Source organism: Lepisosteus platostomus, chromosome 15 (genome assembly GCF_059453375.1).
Source record: "Lepisosteus platostomus isolate fLepPlt1 chromosome 15, fLepPlt1.hap1, whole genome shotgun sequence".
NCBI lineage: Eukaryota > Metazoa > Chordata > Actinopteri > Semionotiformes > Lepisosteidae > Lepisosteus > Lepisosteus platostomus.
In genome coordinates, this window is record NC_142625.1 from 1,334,290 (window position 1) to 1,352,630 (window position 18,341).

Genomic DNA, 18,341 nt, shown 5'->3' on the forward strand with positions numbered 1-18,341 from the left:
GGACCCTTCGGAAGGAGTGGAGGAGGGGTCCCTCGTGGTGGAGCGTCGGAGGGGTGAACTCCTCTGGTGTGGGCATCCTGTGCGGCTCGCCAGGGTTCGCCGCCCAAACAGTTAGCTCGGTGATTCCTGGACGTCTGCTGGTGGTGGACGGAACCTGGAAGGGAGTGAAGATTAGGGTGGTCAACGTGTACGCCCCAGCAGACAGAAGGCAGCAGGGCTCCTTTTTGAAAGACCTAGAGCCCGTGCTGTATACCAACAGAGAGCTGATTGTGGGCGGCGACTTCAACATCGACCTGGGAGACTCGCACGGCCAGGGAGTTCATCTGTTGAGGTCCTTGATTAAGGATTACAGACTTCAAGACGGGTTCCAAAACGTTGCACACCACACTTGGGACAACGGAAGAGGGAGTTTTAGACGTCTCGACTACATCCTCTCTACTGTGAAGTGGACAACGCTAAGCAGGCAAGTGACCCCTACCTGGTTCTCGGACCACCGGCTGCTCGCGGTCTCCTTCGGTGTTGAGGACCCGCGCTTCCAGGCGGGATACTGGAAGATGAATAAACAAGTCTTACGAGAGGAGAGATACCGAAGGAAGATCGAAACAGTGCTGAAAGACCTCGAGAAGAGAAGGGAGCTCTTTAGCTCTGCAGTGCACTGGTGGGAATCGTGCAAGCAGACTCTCGCAACGGTTACCAGGCGATACTGCTGGATCCGGCGGAGTCTGGAGGAACGCCAGTGCGCCCAGCTCCAAGAAGAGCTAGAAGCACTGTACGAGCAGCTGAACCAGGGGGGCGCTTACAGTGGCGAGAAGATCGCAAACATCAGGAGCCGGCTAAGAGACACGTGGCTGCAGAGAGCAAAAAACTATCTTTTCAGACTGAGGGGAGTTTGGAGAGAGGGAGAAGAACAATGCTCACCCCAGTTCTTCAGCGCCGTGAAAAGACAGCAGGAGCGCAGCTGTTTCGAGAGCATACGGCGCGAGGACGGGACTGCAGCCACGGACTTACCCGGGATGTTGGAGTGTGCCACAGGGTTCTATGCAGCCTTGTTTCAGGAGAAGGAGATCGACGCCAGCATCAAGGAGAGGCTCCTGGAAGGTGTGGAGAAGGTGGTGGACGACTCTGCCTCGCTGGTCGGGCCCGTGACGGGGGCGGAAATAAAAACAGCATTGCTCGGATTGAAGAAGGGCACCGTCCCCGGTGTCGATGGCCTACCAGCGGAATTCTACTGTACCTTCTGGGACCAACTGGAGCCTTTTCTGGTGAAGGTTTTCAATGAGGCCCTGGACAGCAATGAACTGGGCCTCTCGATGAAGACCGGCGTCGTTTCTCTGATCTTCAAGGGAGGAGACAAGGCGGACCTGGGAAACTGGAGGCCGATCCAGCTCCTGTGCACAGACTATAAGATCTTGGCCAGGGTGCTGGGCGGCCGCCTGAGAACGGTAATGCCGGCGCTGGTCGGAGCAGACCAGACATGTGGCGTGGCAGGCCGGAAGATCAGCTGGACCCTGCAGCTGATCCGGGACACCATCGCCTGGGTTGAGGACAGAGGCCTGCCGCTCATGCTGGTGAGTTTAGACCAGGCAAAGGCGTTCGACCGGGTTCACCATGGGATCCTGTGGGCGCTCCTGAAAAAGAAAGGACTGCCTGACGATTTCGTCAGGTGGATAGAGGCACTTTACAATGGTGCTACATCCCGGGTAAGCGTCAACGGAGCAGTAGGGAGGAGGATTTCGGTAAAGTGTGGTGTGCGACAGGGCTGTCCACTCTCACCCCTGCTGTACGTCATCTTCTTGGAACTCCTGCTGGACCAGTTACGGAAGGATCCCGGTGTGGTAGGAATCAAAGTGCCAGGTGGAGGAGGGCAGGAAGCAAAAATCGCGGCCTACGCGGACGACGTGACACTCTTCCTCAGCTCTGACAGGAGTCTGGGGAGAGTGCTGGACATCGTGGAGGCCTACTCCAGAGGCACCGGCGCCCAACTGAATCGCGCCAAGAGCCTGGTGAAGCTTTTTGGAACCTGGTCATACGCACCGGAGATCATCGGGGGACTGAAGCAGACAACAGACCCGGTGAAAATCCTGGGGGTCCTATTTCACACCTCGGACCCCTCAGGACTGAACTGGGAGGCCAGGTTCCGGAAGACCAAGCAGAAGCTGGGCCTTTGGCAGCATCGATCCCTGACGTGGATAGGGAAGGCGCTGGTGCTGAAGGTGGAGATCCTGCCCTTGTTACTCCACCTGGCGGTAGTGTACCCCCTACCGGTGAGAAAGAGAAGAGAGCTGGTGAGGACAATCTTCGCATTTGTTTGGGGCCGCTCATATGAACGCATCCGCCGAACGGATATGTGCAGACCCGTAGAGGAAGGAGGCAGAGGGATCCCGGACTTCCCAGTGAAGCTGGACTGCATCTTCGTCGCCAACCTGTGCGTCACCCTGCACGGCAACCCGCCCCACCTGTGCGGCCGGTTCGTGAGCCTCTGGCTGGCGGCGAGTATGCGACACCTGGCCGCCTGGACGAACGTGACCCCGAAGGCGGAGCGACTCCCACTGCACTACCGCCACGCAGTGCAGTGGCTGAGGGCACACCCAGAGGTACGGGACAGAGAGATAGTGCTGAGCCACAGACTGATGTATCGGACAATCATGACAACAGATAGGCCAGCGCTCCTGGGTGTGCCCAAGGACATTTGGCAGCAGGCCCAACCAAAGGGCCTGGATAACAGGCTCAAAGATCTAAACTGGCTTGGCGTGTGGGGTCGAATGGCGGTCAGGGCCGTCATGCACTCGCATGGATTGTCAAAACAGAGCCAGTGCCCGAGGCACGGCTGCACAGGGGAAGAAACAGTCAATCATGTCTTTTGGGAGTGCGGGTTCGTGCAGAGGGTGTGGAGGTCCAGCCAGCACCACTACGCACAGGTAGGCCTGGGGTCCCTCTTGACGCTAAACGTGGTAATGAAGGGCGTGGCCGGTTCCCGGAAGTGGAACGCAGCTTTTCTTTTATGGCTCCTGATCAGCTTGACCAAGCTATACATTTGGGAAGCGAGGGCAACGTTGGTCAAGCATGGCGTGGAGAGATCGGTCCCAGGAATCCTGAGACGAGTCAGAAAGGACGTAGCACAGAGAATCAGATGGGACGTCTTCCGATGGGGTTTCGCTGCCGCTCGGGAGAGATGGAAGGACTTGATCACGTGGTGTTAAAGGTGGTGGGTAGTTTAAACTTTTAAAAGCACTGTTTTGTACTGATTTCTAATAAAACATAAAAAAAAATCTGTTCTTATCAGTTTAATATCTGATACGTCCCCCATCGGGGGACCACATATTAAACGGATTTTTGGAACAGGGAGCTGGATCAGGAGCTTGCTCCGTCCTCTCCACGCATCGGCCCGGTATTGCAGCGCCTCCGGGAGCGGTGCACCACCTTCTCTCAGCGGTGAAAAGACAGACGTAGGTAGCTAGCGAGCGAGCGAGCGAGCGAGCGAAGTGGACTGGAGCTCCTTCTTCTCGGGTCTCGTCCCTCGTCCCCCATCTGTGTGTCTCTGTGTTCTGTCTCTCTCTCTCGCCCTCTCGGTTCCCGTGCTCCCTCTGTGCGCTTTCCCGCGTCTCGACTCTCTGGGCAAGCAGGCCGGCCCCCTTTTCGGCTCCCGTGCGTTTTCCCTCCAAAAAACTTAGGTTTTTCAGCCTTTTCCCAGGGAGGCAGGCGTGGCTTGCTTGCTTGCTTGCTTGCTTGCTTGCTTGCTTGCTTGCTTGCTTGCTTGCGTGTGTGTCCGTCCCCGTCCCTGCAGGCGGGCCCCTTTCGACAGCTGGGCGTTTTCCCTCCCAAAAACTTAGTATATCCACCTTTTCTTTCTTTTTTTTCGGCAGGCAGGCGTGTGTGTGTGCGCGCGCGTCCCCGTCCCTCCCTCCCTCCCGAGAGAGAGCTGCCCCTTGCCTCTGCCCGCAGGTGCTGGCGCTCGGCTTTGGCTTGCAGCCGGTTGGGCGCAGCTGCTGCCGGTGGGAGGGGCCTAAGCTAAGGAGGCCGGGCGGCTGGCGCCCCCTGCGGCTGCGGTCGTTGTCGGGCCGTTGACAGAAGATCAAAGAGCAGGGCCCCCGCCCGGGACTGGCAGGAAGGCAGGCGGGCAGGCAAGAGAGAGGGGGAGCAGAGTCCCGCGGCAGGCCTCTGGCTGCAGGGAGGCCGGCAGCTGCGCGGGTCCCGGGCTCCAGAGGAGTCGGCCTGCGCCACTGTGCGCCAGCGGAACGCCCGCGCGTCGGTCCGCGCCTTTGTGGGCATCGCTTCTCGGCCTTTTGGCTAAGATCAAGTTCAAGTGGCATGCCCGCAGTTCTTGTCTTGCCAGAGGTCTAGAAGGCGATCGAAGATTCTGAAGAGTGCTTGAGCTGGTATCGCTCTAGGTTGAGCCTAGGGGGTTAAGGCCAAGCAGCAGCTGAGCTGGGTGGAATCCGGCATCAACGTTCTCTCTCTCTGCTCTCTCCTCTCCTCTCCCCTCCCCCTTTCTCTTGCTCCGCCTCCTTGGCCTCTTGGCTGGAAGTGGGTACACGTGGCCTGCCCGCGGTGCTTGCTTTCTTCCTCGAGACTCGGAAGCGCTATCCGCTCCCTCTCTCTCTCGCTCTCTCTCTCTCTCTCCCTCTCTCTCTGCCTCCTTGGCCTCTTGGCTGGGAGTAGGTACACGTGGCCTGCCCGCGGTGCTTGCTTTCCACCTCGAGACTCGGAAGCGCTATCCGCTCCCTCTCTCTCTCGCTCTCTCTCTCTCTCTCCCTCTCTCTCTGCCTCCTTGGCCTCTTGGCTGGGAGTAGGTACACGTGGCCTGCCCGCGGTGCTTGCTTTCCACCTCGAGACTCGGAAGCGCTATCCGCTCCCTCTCTCTCTCTCTCTCTCTCTCTGCCTCCTTGGCCTCTTGGCTGGGAGCAGGTACACGTGGCCTGCCCGCGGTGCTTGCTTTCTTCCTTGAGACCCGGAAGCACTTTCCGCTCTCCTCTCTCTCTCTCCTCCTGCGCCTGCACCTAGCTGGGCTTTGCCCACAAGGACAAAGGCCAGGGCTCCCTCGCTGCTCCTTTTGCTCTCTCTCTTTCCCTCCTTTTTTTCCCTTTTTGTTCCCTCAGAGATGGCGGACAAGAGGACTTTGATCCGGTTCCACTGGACAAAAAAGACTGAGCCGATGCCGACTGCTAAGGCCTTTTTCGTGACCTTCCTGCGAGGGATCTTGCAGTTGGTGGCCGGCGATCTCTACTGCCTCCAGGACAACAAGGCAGAGAGATACATGGAGGCCTACATGGCCACGGACGCGGCATACGAAAAGGCAACGAGACTGGTCAGGGAGAAAGGTAAGCACCCTGGTTTCTCTGATTTCAGGCCGGAGCCTATGAGAAAGACGAACCAGAGGACCATTACGGTTTGCACGTACAATCCCTATGTACCAGCGGAGCGGGTAACAGCGTACCTAGGGAGGTATGTAACCGTAGTGGGAAAACCGACAGAGGTCAGGGACGAAGGCGTCTGGTACGGCAAACGCCAGTACCGAGTCCTCCTGAAGGAGGACCCAGAGGGCGTTGACGGTTTCCAGCACCCCCCGGCTCGCTTCAACATCGGAGCCGACAGGGGGTACCTCTACTACCCCAGGATGCCGGATTTCTGCAGCAAGTGCAGACGGTCCGGCCACAAAACAAACACATGTGACATCGTCAGATGTCACAACTGCAATGAGGACGGGCACCTGGCAAAAACCTGCCGGGCAGCCAAAAAGTGTGACGGATGCGGCGCCGAGGGACACCTCCTTCGCCAATGCAAGGTAAGCAAACCTTCGTTTGCGCAGGTGGTGGAAGCCGGCAGGCAGAAACCGGTCTCCAGACAAAGGGAGAGGGCTGAGAACAAAGAACCCGCACCTCCCCCGCTGAGACCCGAAACTGCCGAGGCCACACCCCCAGCCGCATCGGTGCCACAAGATGGCCGCCAGGAAGAGGGACAAGATGGCCGACCGGAGGAAGGGACCTGGATAACTCCCAGCAAAAAGGGAAAGCGCAAGCGGGAGAAGAGACCCAGGGCGGACCCACCTTCGGAAGGACAGAAAAAGAGAGTGGTAAGAGAAAACCGTTTCCTCGTCCTAGAGGAAACGGAACTTTCTTCCCTCCAGGCCCAGGAACAACCGGAGGAGGCGCTCCAGGAAATGGAAACCCTCCCCCCCGAGGCCCAGGAAACGGAGTCCCACGGACAAAAGGAGGAGGCAGCCCAGGAAGAGGCAACCCCCTCCCCCGAGGCCCAGGGACAAAAGGAGGAGGCAGCCCAGGAAGAGGTAACCCCCTCCCCCGAGGCCCAGGGACAAAAGGAAGAGGCAGCCGAGGAACTGGAGCCCCCTTCCCCCGAGGCCCAGGAGAAACTGGAGGCCCCCGAAACTCCCCGAGAGAGGGAAGAAAGGAGCCTCCCTGAAGCGGTGGCTGAGAGTATCCTCGAGGACGACGAGGATTATTTTGAAGCCGCCCTGGAGCCCGGACTGATGGTAGGGCTGGACCTGTCCAGCATGTTTTCCTTTCAGTCCCCAGCGAAACCTGGAGGGAGCCCAGTATATTCCCCCCAGGACCCGAACGAGAGGAGTTACATCTAGGCTAAACAGTGCCCAGATGTAGACTCCCAAGTTTATACTGTAAGTACAGAGAGGAGGTTTACTTTTCACTAGTTTAACCATGACTGTGAAACTAACCTTCTTGACAACTAACGTGAGAGGGCTGAGAGACCCAGTGAAAAGACGGGGAGTCTTTCATGATCTGGCCTCAAAGTCTTTCTCAGTTTGTTTCTTACAGGAGGTCCACCTGAAGGATGAAAGCGACAAGCTGACATTCACCAGGGAATGGACGAAGGGAGAATCATGCTGGAGCGTAGGAGGGGTCCACTCTTCCGGAGTGGGAATCCTCCTCGGGAACCCAGAGATGACGCTGGTTTCCTCCTTCTCGGTGGTGCAGGGCCGGATCCTGGTCGCAGACATCGACTGGAGGGGGCAGAAGTTGAGAGCGATTAACGTCTATGCTCCGACGGAACCCTCTATCCGGAAGGAAGTGTTTGCTGACCTGGCCAGCTGCTGCACCACTAACAGACAGGTGGTGCTCGGCGGGGACTTCAACGTCGACCGGGAGAAGGGGAGCGACGCTAGCTCGGCAGAGCTGGAGTCGCTACTCAAGCAGTTCTCCCTAGTAGACGGCTTCAGACGGTGCCGCCCGAACGACGCCGGACCGACCTGGAAGAACTCCCGGGGAGTGTGCAGCCGCCTGGACTACATCTTCGTGCACACGACCTGCTCCCTGGAGTCGGCGGCGGTGTCCCCGGCGTGGTATTCCGACCACGAGCGCTTGACGGTGGTGGCTAACACCAGCCTACCGGCATTCGGTCGTGGGTACTGGAAGCTGAACCGGGAGATACTGGAGGAAGACGACTTCAGGGCACTGTTCCGGAAAGACTACGCGAGCTGGGGAGACCTGAGAGACGGCTACAGCTCCGTGGTGGAATGGTGGGAGTCGGTGAAGGACAGGACCCGAACCCTGGCGCAGACGTACTGCAGACGGAAGGCGGCCAGGGAGAGGAAGGAAGCTGCACGACTCCAGAGGCAACTCGAGGAGGAGTACAGCTCGGCTAACGGGGGAGGAGCCTTCAATTCAGCCCGGGCACGGGACCTGAAGGAGAGGCTCCGCAGACTGCACACGGAGAAAGCCAAGGCTTTCCTCGTCAAAGCACAGAGGGAGCATTACGAAAATAATGAAACCTGTTCCTCCTATTTCTTCAACCAGGTCCGGGGAGCCCAGAAAAAGAGGGTGATCCACAGCCTGAGACGGGGAGATGGAGAGGAAGTGCTGGACGAGAGCGACAAAGTAGAGGCGGCCACCGCTTTCTACACGGAGCTCTTTTCAGAAAAGCAGACGGAGGTGGAGGCAGGCGATGCTTTTCTGGAGGGGCTGACGGCACGAGTACCGGAGGAGGTGAGGGAGGACTTGGAGGGTCCGATCACGGCCGAGGAGCTGAAGGCGGCGCTCTTGTCCATGGAGAATGGCAAGGTGCCGGGGCCGGACGGACTCCCCAAGGAATTCTACACCTGCTTCTGGGACACCCTGGCGGCAGATCTGGTGGAAGTGGCGCAGGAGATCTTCCGCCGGGGGAAACTCGGAGACACCATGAGGGAGGGCGTCATCTCCCTGCTCTTCAAGGGAGGAGACGCCGCCGACCTCAAAAACTGGAGGCCGATCACGATGCTCTGCGTGGACGTAAAGATCCTGTCCAAGCTCCTGACCGGCAGACTGAGAACCGCCCTCCCCCACATCATCCACAGCGACCAGACGTGTGGGGTGGAGGGGCGATCCGTCAGCTGGAACCTCCAGCTGACCAGAGACGCCATCGCCTGGGCCGAGGACCGGAACGTGCCCATGATGGTGGTCAGCCTGGACCAGGAGAAAGCCTTCGACAGAGTGAACCACAGCTATCTGTTCAGGGTGCTGGAACGCTTCGGTTTCGGAGAGAGTTTCAGCCGCTGGATTCAGATTCTGTACTCTGACGTGGGCAGCAGAGTGAACGTGAACGGAAACCTGGGGGATTTCATTCCCCAGGAATCCGGAGTACGACAGGGCTGCCCCCTTTCACCCCTTCTCTATGTTCTCTTCACAGAGCCCTTAGCAGAGGCGGTGAGACGGGACCCCGTCATCGACGGCCTGGAGATACCGGGAGGCGCGGGGGAAACCCTGAAGATCTCCCAGTACGCCGACGACACGACGCTGTTCCTGAGGTCGGACAGGGGGTTGAGGAGGGCCCTGCAGGTCATGGAGCAATACTCCAGAGCCTCGGGGTCGAAGCTCAACCGCCGAAAGAGCAAACTGAAGTTCTTCGGGCCCTGGAAGCACAGGACGACGGCGCCGGAGGGTCTCGAGCTCTGCACGGAGCCCCTCAGAATACTGGGGGTTTCCTTCCAGAGCCAGGACAACGAGACCAACAACTGGACTGAGAGGATCGCCAAGGTGAACGCGAAGCTGGGTCTGTGGAAAACGCGGTCGCTGTCCTACACAGGGAAAGTGACGGTGTTGAAAGCAGACGTCCTGCCGGCTTTGGTTTACCTGGCGGTGGTGTACCCGCTGCCGGCCAGACTCAGACGAGCGCTGCAAGGGATGATCTTCGGCTTCGTCTGGGGCGGCAGGTACGAGTCCATCACCAGAAACCGGATGTGTCAGCCGGTCGAGGAAGGGGGTCGAGATGTCCCACATTTCCCCCTGAAACTCGACTGCATCTTCTTCTGCAACCTCTGTCGGGCGCTGCGGGAGCCCATCGGCCACAAGTACCAGTACTTTGTCAGGCTGTGGCTCTCCATCCCGATGAGGCACTTGGTCCAGTGGTCAAACACTGGGCCCAAGGCAGAGAGGCGACCGGAGTTCTACACCCACGCTGTCAAGTGGAGCCGGAGGTACGAGGCCACGAGACAGCCAGAGCTCTGCACCAACCACAGAGCTCTGTACAAAGAGGTGAGGGGGCACCTGGTCGCCAACGAAAGGCTGCGAGTTCCCAGACAAGTCTGGGAAAGAACGCAGCCGAAAGAACTGGACAACGAACTGAAGGACCTCAACTGGATGGCCGTTCACAAGAGACTGGCTACCAGAGAGGTCCTCTACAGACACTCGATTTCCAGGAATCCGCATTGCCCCCGGGACACGTGTTTCGTCGAGGAGACTCAGGAGCACGTGTTCTGGAGCTGCCCCTTCGCCAAGGCGGTGTGGGGCAGAATGGACAACATAATGCAACTCCTGGAAACGAATGCGGTGCTCAGCTACCAGTACATCCTGCTGGGGCTGGCACCTACCGGACTGGACAGGGGGACGCAGTTCCTGATGTGGCTGCTGCTGTCCCTCACAAAGAAAGGCCTGTGGGACGCGAGGAACAATCTCATCCGGCACAACATCGAGTGGGGAGCGAGGGAGCTGGAGGAGAGGATCCTGGCGGACCTCAGGAGGAGGATGAAGCGCGACGTTGCTAAATGGGGTTTCCCCACGGCAAAGGAGCGCTGGAAAGGCCTATGGACCCTGTACAGGGATTAATGGGTTACAGCAAGTGGTAGGGTTTGGAGGGACACTCATAATAGCGCAAATCCGCCCACCCTTGCATGGATTGATAACGGACAATCACCGCCGTTCCGCCGTTGTTTTAACTTGTGGAGTGTTATTGTATGAGATGTTTTCCTTTTGAGATGTGTTTTTTTTTTCCCGAATAAAGTCTATTTTATAAGAAAAAAAAAATCTGTTCTTATCAGTTTAATATCTGATACGTCCCCCATCGGGGGACCACATATTAAACGGATTTTTGGAACAGGGAGCTGGATCAGGAGCTTGCTCCGTCCTCTCCACGCATCGGCCCGGTATTGCAGCGCCTCCGGGAGCGGTGCACCACCTTCTCTCAGCGGTGAAAAGACAGACGTAGCTAGCTAGCTAGCGAGCGAGCGAGCGAGCGAGCGAGCGAGCGAAGTGGACTGGAGCTCCTTCTTCTCGGGTCTCGTCCCTCGTCCCCCATCTGTGTGTCTCTGTGTTCTGTCTCTCTCTCGCCCTCTCGGTTCCCGTGCTCCCTCTGTGCGCTTTCCCGCGTCTCGACTCTCTGGGCAAGCAGGCCGGCCCCCTTTTCGGCTCCCGTGCGTTTTCCCTCCAAAAAACTTAGGTTTTTCAGCCTTTTCCCAGGGAGGCAGGCGTGGCTTGCTTGCTTGCTTGCTTGCGTGTGTGTCCGTCCCCGTCCCTGCAGGCGGGCCCCTTTCGACAGCTGGGCGTTTTCCCTCCAAAAAACTTAGTATATCCACCTTTTCTTTCTTTTTTTTCGGCAGGCAGGCAGGCAGGCAGGCGTGTGTGCGCGCGCGTCCCCGTCCCTCCCTCCCTCCCGAGAGAGAGCTGCCCCTTGCCTCTGCCCGCAGGTGCTGGCGCTCGGCTTTCGCTTGCAGCCGGTTGGGCGCAGCTGCTGCCGGTGGGAGGGGCCTAAGCTAAGGAGGCCGGGCGGCTGGCGCCCCCTGCGGCTGCGGTCGTTGTCGGGCCGTTGACAGAAGATCAAAGAGCAGGGCCCCCGCCCGGGACTGGCAGGAAGGCAGGCGGGCAGGCAAGAGAGTGGGGGAGCAGAGTCCCGCGGCAGGCCTCTGGCTGCAGGGAGGCCGGCAGCTGCGCGGGTCCCGGGCTCCAGAGGAGTCGGCCTGCGCCACTGTGCGCCAGCGGAACGCCCGCGCGTCGGTCCGCGCCTTTGTGGGCATCGCTTCTCGGCCTTTTGGCTAAGATCAAGGTTCAAGTGGCCTGACCGCAGTTCCAAGATCTTAGTCCAGGGGGTCGGGAAGGCGAGGGGAGAAGGACGGACTGGAAGGATGGAAGGTGGAAGGATGGAGGTCGGAGTCTGAAGGATTGATGTGGCGGTGAGGACGACGAGGAGTTTTGCTGGACGGTGAACGGAGGCGAACTGCGGAGGATCGGTGTGCGGTGAAGGAGCTGGAGTTGTTGGAGTTGGACGGAGAGCGGATCTGGTTGCGGAAAACGATGGCTGGGTTGATCGGACCGAGGAAGGATCGGAGGAAGAATTCTCTTCGCTTTTCGTTGAGAGGCCGGAGAGGATTGGTGCAATGGACAAGAGATGAGTTTAAAACTTTGATTTTGAAACAATATTTGGGTGTTAGAATGTCGGATGTGTTTTGCCTGCAAGATTTTTGTTACTATGGGGTTTTTGATTTGACTATGGTTTCGGAGTTTCTTTGTTTGGAGTTATGGGAAAAGGTGCAAGCCAGGAGGAAGGAGCCCCCTTTGTGCTTTTTTCAGGTGGATCCGATGTTTGCTGGGGAATTAAAACGTATGACAGTTTATGTATCGGACCCTTTTGTTTCGCAGGAGGAGATTGGGACTTGTTTGGAAAAGTTTGTGTTTTTGCAAGGAGATGGGAAGAAGGACCTGGATGAAGACGACAAGGTTTGGACGGGGAAGTGGATTTATTGGACACGGCTGCGACTGAGGTCAGAAGGGGAGAAGGGGGTAATCCACCCTCCCGCCTCTTTTGACATTGGATCAGAGAGGGGGTACCTGGAGTATCCAGGGCAACCTCCAACATGTTGGAGATGTTTGGAGTCGGGACATTTAGCTGCGCAATGTGAAGCGATATGTTGTGGCCGATGCGGATCGCGGGAGCATGCAACGAGGGGATGTGTACGGTGTTTTTCGTGTGGGAAAATGGGCCATAGATTTATAAGATGTGAGGAGAGGAAAGGAGGGGGGTCACGACAAAGTGTTGTCGAGACTGGGTGTAGTGTGGACAGCGTACGGGAGGAAGGAGGGCGGAGGGAGGATATTGCTGTGAATGGTCGGAGTGTGGAGAGTGTCTGTTTGAAGCTCTGGGAAAAGAAAGGTGAAATTATGGAAGGAGGACGGAGTGAGGATGTTGCTGTGAATGGTCGGAGTGTGGAGAGTGTATGTTTGAGTGATACAGATGGAGAGAGTGATTCGGATGAATTGTCAGGTGTGGAGAACGTACTGACGAGTGAGATGGATGGAGATAGCGATAGTAGTGTGGATGGAATGATGAATCCGCAATGTTTGGTTTCGATAGGTATGAAGGATGGAGGGAAGGGTGGGCAGAGGACAAATAACGTGGGTGTGAGTGGTCAATGTGATGGGAAGGTAAGGACGGAAGAAGAGGAGGGGAAGAATAAAGAGAATGCATGGAGTGTTGTGGCAAGGAAAGGGGGGAGGAAGGAATTTGTAGAGAAAGGGAAAGGTGAAGTGAGAAGGTTAGAAGGAAGAGAAGCTAGTGGGGAAGGATAATTTGCATAAAGGGTGGGAATATGGTAATGAGGAGGAAAAAGTAAATGGTTTGGTAGTTTATGACTTATTGGGCTTGGATATAGATGGGTTGGAGGGTTTGGGTTTGTTGTGTATTGGTTGTGTTGTAAATGGAAGGATTTGAAGATGATGATTGGTTTATGTTATTTATGTATGTTATGTTACCATGACTTGTTGTGCGGGTTTATTATTTGGGTTGTTTGTTTTGGTTTATGTTTAGGTTGTTGTGTTTGTAATTATGGTTGAATTTATGTGGAAGTGTTTTATGTTTTATTAGAATGTAGTACAAAAATACTGTAAAATTTGGTTGATAATGAACTTTAATGAACTGTTTTTCTAAATAAAAAAAAAAAAAAAAAAAAAAAATCTGTTCTTATCAGTTTAATATCTGATACGTCCCCCATCGGGGGACCACATATTAAACGGATTTTTGGAACAGGGAGCTGGATCAGGAGCTTGCTCCGTCCTCTCCACGCATCGGCCCGGTATTGCAGCGCCTCCGGGAGCGGTGCACCACCTTCTCTCAGCGGTGAAAAGACAGACGTAGCTAGCTAGCGAGCGAGCGAGCGAGCGAGCGAGCGAGCGAGCGAAGTGGACTGGAGCTCCTTCTTCTCGGGTCTCGTCCCTCGTCCCCCATCTGTGTGTCTCTGTGTTCTGTCTCTCTCTCGCCCTCTCGGTTCCCGTGCTCCCTCTGTGCGCTTTCCCGCGTCTCGACTCTCTGGGCAAGCAGGCCGGCCCCCTTTTCGGCTCCCGTGCGTTTTCCCTCCAAAAAACTTAGGTTTTTCAGCCTTTTCCCAGGGAGGCAGGCGTGGCTTGCTTGCTTGCTTGCTTGCGTGTGTGTCCGTCCCCGTCCCTGCAGGCGGGCCCCTTTCGACAGCTGGGCGTTTTCCCTCCAAAAAACTTAGTATATCCACCTTTTCTTTCTTTTTTTTCGGCAGGCAGGCAGGCAGGCAGGCGTGTGTGCGCGCGCGTCCCCGTCCCTCCCTCCCTCCCGAGAGAGAGCTGCCCCTTGCCTCTGCCCGCAGGTGCTGGCGCTCGGCTTTCGCTTGCAGCCGGTTGGGCGCAGCTGCTGCCGGTGGGAGGGGCCTAAGCTAAGGAGGCCGGGCGGCTGGCGCCCCCTGCGGCTGCGGTCGTTGTCGGGCCGTTGACAGAAGATCAAAGAGCAGGGCCCCCGCCCGGGACTGGCAGGAAGGCAGGCGGGCAGGCAAGAGAGTGGGGGAGCAGAGTCCCGCGGCAGGCCTCTGGCTGCAGGGAGGCCGGCAGCTGCGCGGGTCCCGGGCTCCAGAGGAGTCGGCCTGCGCCACTGTGCGCCAGCGGAACGCCCGCGCGTCGGTCCGCGCCTTTGTGGGCATCGCTTCTCGGCCTTTTGGCTAAGATCAAGGTTCAAGTGGCCTGACCGCAGTCCCAAGATCTTAGTCCAGGGGGTCGGGAAGGCGAGGGGAGAAGGACGGACTGGAAGGATGGGAATCGGAAGGATGGAGGCCGGAGTTTGAAGGATCGATGTGGCGGTGAGGACGACGAGGAGAATTGCTGGACGGTGAACGGAGTAGAGCTGCGGAGGATTGCTGAGCGGTGAAGGAGCTGGAGTTGGGAGGATTGGAACGGCGGTGGTGAGGAAGTTGGCTGTGGTGGACGGAGTTTGTGGACGGCGGTTTGCGTACCTGGAGGATTCCGGAAAGAGCGACGACACGGTTGGAGCGATGGCTGGGTACCCTTGGGCGAGAAACGAGCAGCGGAAGGACTCCCTCCGTTTTTCGCTGAGGAGCCTGGAGGGACCGACGACCTGGGACAGAGACAGGTTTAAAGAACTGGTTTTGGTGAAATGTTTGGGAGTGCATTTGAAAGATGTTTTCTGTTTGCAGGACTTTGTTAGATGTGGGATTTTTGAAGTGACTTTTACATCGGACGTGTTGTGTTTTGAAGTGTGGCGGATGGTGCAGGAAAAGAAAGAGGAGTTACCAGTAAAGTTGTTTCGAGTGGAGCCGATGTTTGTTGGAGACTTGAAGATTATGACAGTTTTCTTTTCAGATCCATTTATCCCTGAGGAGGACTTAGTTTTCTTCTTGCGGAGGTTTGTGGATCTGCAAGGAGTCGGGAAGAGAGAGCTGGACAAGGATGGCGTGTGGTCTGGGAAACGGACATATTTGATGAGACTGAGACTGGGGAAGACAGCGGAGGAGGGGGTGATCCACCCCCCAGCTTTCTTCATGATCGGGTCGCACAGGGGTTACCTGGTTTATTCCGGGCAACCCCTCGAATGCAGAGCATGCGGAGGAAGGGGACATTTTGCTGCGCAGTGCACGTCCGCGCGCTGCAAACGGTGTGGGGTGATGGGACATGTGGTGAAAGATTGTGCAGAAGAGAAAAGGTGTTTTAAGTGTGACGAGTTGGGTCATGTGTCATGGGAGTGTGGGGTTTGTCCGAGACGGAAGCCTGAGGAAAAGGTTGGTGAGGAGAATGGACGGTGTAGAGTTGTTGGAAAGAAGGAGGGGTGTGTGGGAGGGAAGAGGGTATGGAGAGTAGAGAAGAACATGGAAAAGAAAGGTGAAGTTGTGGAAGGAGGGCGGAGTGAGGATGTTGCTGTGAATAGTCGGAGTGTGGAGAGTGTACGGTTGAGTAATATAGATGGGGATAGTGGTTTGGATGAATTGTCAGATGTGGTGAGTGAACTGACGAGTGAGATGGATGGAGATAGTGATGTGGATGGAATAGTTAAGGCGGGTGTGAAAGGTGATGAGAATGGGCAGCGGAGTACGAATGGGGATGATAGCAGACGGGGTGAAGAAAGAGAGAGTGAGCAGTGGGTGGTTCCGATTGTTCAGTGTATAGATATGTATGTAGAAGAAGAAAAGAAGCAATGTTCGTATCCTGGGTGTATGGTTTTGGGAGATGTTACTTGAAGGGAAGTAAGGGGAGGAAGATGGTGGAAGGATGGTAGTAAGATGATGGTATTTGCATAAGGGGAGGGAATATGGAAATTAAGTCTATTTGGATTGTGGAGGATTAAGGTTTGGGAGGGAATGGATTATTGTGTATGGGGAAGGACAGGTTGATTTTTGGTTTGTTGTGTAAGAATTTAAGTTTGTGTTGTGTAACGTTTTAGTTTGAAGTGGGAGGGTTAAGATGAGGGGTTTATGGTTGAATTATGAATGTGTTTTTGGTGTTACCCTGGGTTGTTGTGCGGGTTTGTTATGTTGGGTGGGGTTGTTATGTTTTATTAGAAATGTGGTTGTTGTGTTTGATATTTGGTAGAATTATGAACTGTAATGAACTGTTTTCAAATAAAAAAAAAAAAAAAAAAATCTGTTCTTATCAGTTTAATATCTGATACGTCCCCCATCGGGGGACCACATATTAAACGGATTTTTGGAACAGGGAGCTGGATCAGGAGCTTGCTCCGTCCTCTCCACGCATCGGCCCGGTATTGCAGCGCCTCCGGGAGCGGTGCACCACCTTCTCTCAGCGGTGAAAAGACAGACGTAGCTAGCTAGCGAGCGAGCGAGCGAGCGAGCGAGCGAGCGAGCGAGCGAGCGAAGTGGACTGGAGCTCCTTCTTCTCGGGTCTCGTCCCTCGTCCCCCATCTGTGTGTCTCTGTGTTCTGTCTCTCTCTCTCGCCCTCTCGGTTCCCGTGCTCCCTCTGTGCGCTTTCCCGCGTCTCGACTCTCTGGGCAAGCAGGCCGGCCCCCTTTTCGGCTCCCGTGCGTTTTCCCTCCAAAAAACTTAGGTTTTTCAGCCTTTTCCCAGGGAGGCAGGCGTGGCTTGCTTGCTTGCTTGCTTGCGTGTGTGTCCGTCCCCGTCCCTGCAGGCGGGCCCCTTTCGACAGCTGGGCGTTTTCCCTCCAAAAAACTTAGTATATCCACCTTTTCTTTCTTTTTTTTCGGCAGGCAGGCAGGCAGGCAGGCGTGTGTGCGCGCGCGTCCCCGTCCCTCCCTCCCTCCCGAGAGAGAGCTGCCCCTTGCCTCTGCCCGCAGGTGCTGGCGCTCGGCTTTCGCTTGCAGCCGGTTGGGCGCAGCTGCTGCCGGTGGGAGGGGCCTAAGCTAAGGAGGCCGGGCGGCTGGCGCCCCCTGCGGCTGCGGTCGTTGTCGGGCCGTTGACAGAAGATCAAAGAGCAGGGCCCCCGCCCGGGACTGGCAGGAAGGCAGGCGGGCAGGCAAGAGAGTGGGGGAGCAGAGTCCCGCGGCAGGCCTCTGGCTGCAGGGAGGCCGGCAGCTGCGCGGGTCCCGGGCTCCAGAGGAGTCGGCCTGCGCCACTGTGCGCCAGCGGAACGCCCGCGCGTCGGTCCGCGCCTTTGTGGGCATCGCTTCTCGGCCTTTTGGCCAAGATCGGAGGATACGTGGCTTGACCGCGGTCTGAAGGCTTGCCTGGGGTCGTGGAAGGCGCGGAGGAAGAGTCGGTGGAAGACTGCGAGAGAAGAATTTTTGCAACATCAAGGAGGTACTGCTGAGACGTCGGATTGTTGGACATCGGTGGGAGCGGAGGCAGGAAGAAGACCAGAGCCACCACTGGAATCGCCCTGGGTTTAGCCCAGGGGGTGAAGGTGGGGCTCCCCGATGGCGTCGACGAGGGGTGAGATGCCTTCCTTTGCGGCGGCCGTGCGCCCGATGTCCCGTGAGGGACAAATGAGGGACACGGTGCGCTTTGTGCTTAAGAATCGAGATGAGAGAGGAGAATGGATGATCCGTGGAAGATTTGAAAAGGAGATTGTGGAAAAGGTTTTGGATGTTAAAAAGACTGATGTTTTGGCGATTCAGGATTTTCCAGGGAAATGTATTTTTGATTTAACTCTGACATCTGGGGAAGAATGCACTAGAGTGTGGTGTAAGACGCAATTGTTGAAGGACCAGGAGCCTTTGTGTCATTTCTACGTGGAACCTTTGTTTGCACGAGAATTGCGTTCGTTGGTAGTCCACATGTTTAACCCCCACGCACCTGAAGCGGACGTTGTTACTTTTTTGCAAAGGTACATGGACATTCTTGGGGCAGGACAGAAGATTATTGACGAGGAGGGTTATTGGACATGCAAGCGCCGGTACATGGTGCGTTTCCGCGCAAGTGAGGTGGAAGTGGGTGGCGTGATGTACCCCCCGGCTAATTTTAATATCGGGTCAAATAGAGGCTATGTACAGTACCCCGGGCAGCCGAGAACTTGCCGAAGATGTGGGCAGTTGGGGCATATCTCGGTAGACTGTACGACTGAGATGTGCAGAAGATGTGGGAGAGCAGGGCATGCGACAATATCTTGCAAAAATCCTTTAGTCTGCAACTTGTGTGGAGAGCAGGGTCATGGCTACAGAGTGTGTCCTAAGAAGGATAAGAGTTTTGCGTCGGTGGTGGCGGAAAGGGATTTTGCGGGTGCAGTTGCAGCGACATCAATAGTCAAGGGTGATGAGGCGGGAATGAGAGATAGTACTCACCGGGTGGAGTCTCGGAAAGAGACAGGCCAAGATCTGGGGGAAGGCCCATCCACGAAGAAGGATGCACGAAAACAACAGAGCCCGGGTGAAAGACGTTGCAGCAAGAACCGAGATCTTTTTTCAGGTC

At 56.5% G+C, this 18,341-nt stretch overlaps 4 non-coding genes across 4 annotated transcripts; all 4 read left to right on the plus strand.

Annotated features, from left to right (window-relative positions):
- The first annotated feature begins 3,230 nt into the window (after positions 1 to 3,230).
- On the plus strand, positions 3,231 to 3,422 carry LOC148647555 (U2 spliceosomal RNA). The gene has a single exon (XR_015927022.1). It is a non-coding gene; the product is annotated as a U2 spliceosomal RNA (small nuclear RNA).
- Positions 3,423 to 10,218: 6,796 nt separating this feature from the next.
- On the plus strand, positions 10,219 to 10,400 carry LOC148647556 (U2 spliceosomal RNA). The gene has a single exon (XR_015926866.1). It is a non-coding gene; the product is annotated as a U2 spliceosomal RNA (small nuclear RNA).
- A 2,727-nt stretch (positions 10,401 to 13,127) lies between these two features.
- On the plus strand, positions 13,128 to 13,319 carry LOC148647557 (U2 spliceosomal RNA). The gene has a single exon (XR_015926981.1). It is a non-coding gene; the product is annotated as a U2 spliceosomal RNA (small nuclear RNA).
- A 2,750-nt stretch (positions 13,320 to 16,069) lies between these two features.
- LOC148647558 (U2 spliceosomal RNA) lies at positions 16,070 to 16,255 on the plus strand. Its single transcript, XR_015927032.1, has one exon. It is a non-coding gene; the product is annotated as a U2 spliceosomal RNA (small nuclear RNA).
- The last annotated feature ends 2,086 nt before the right edge of the window (positions 16,256 to 18,341 follow it).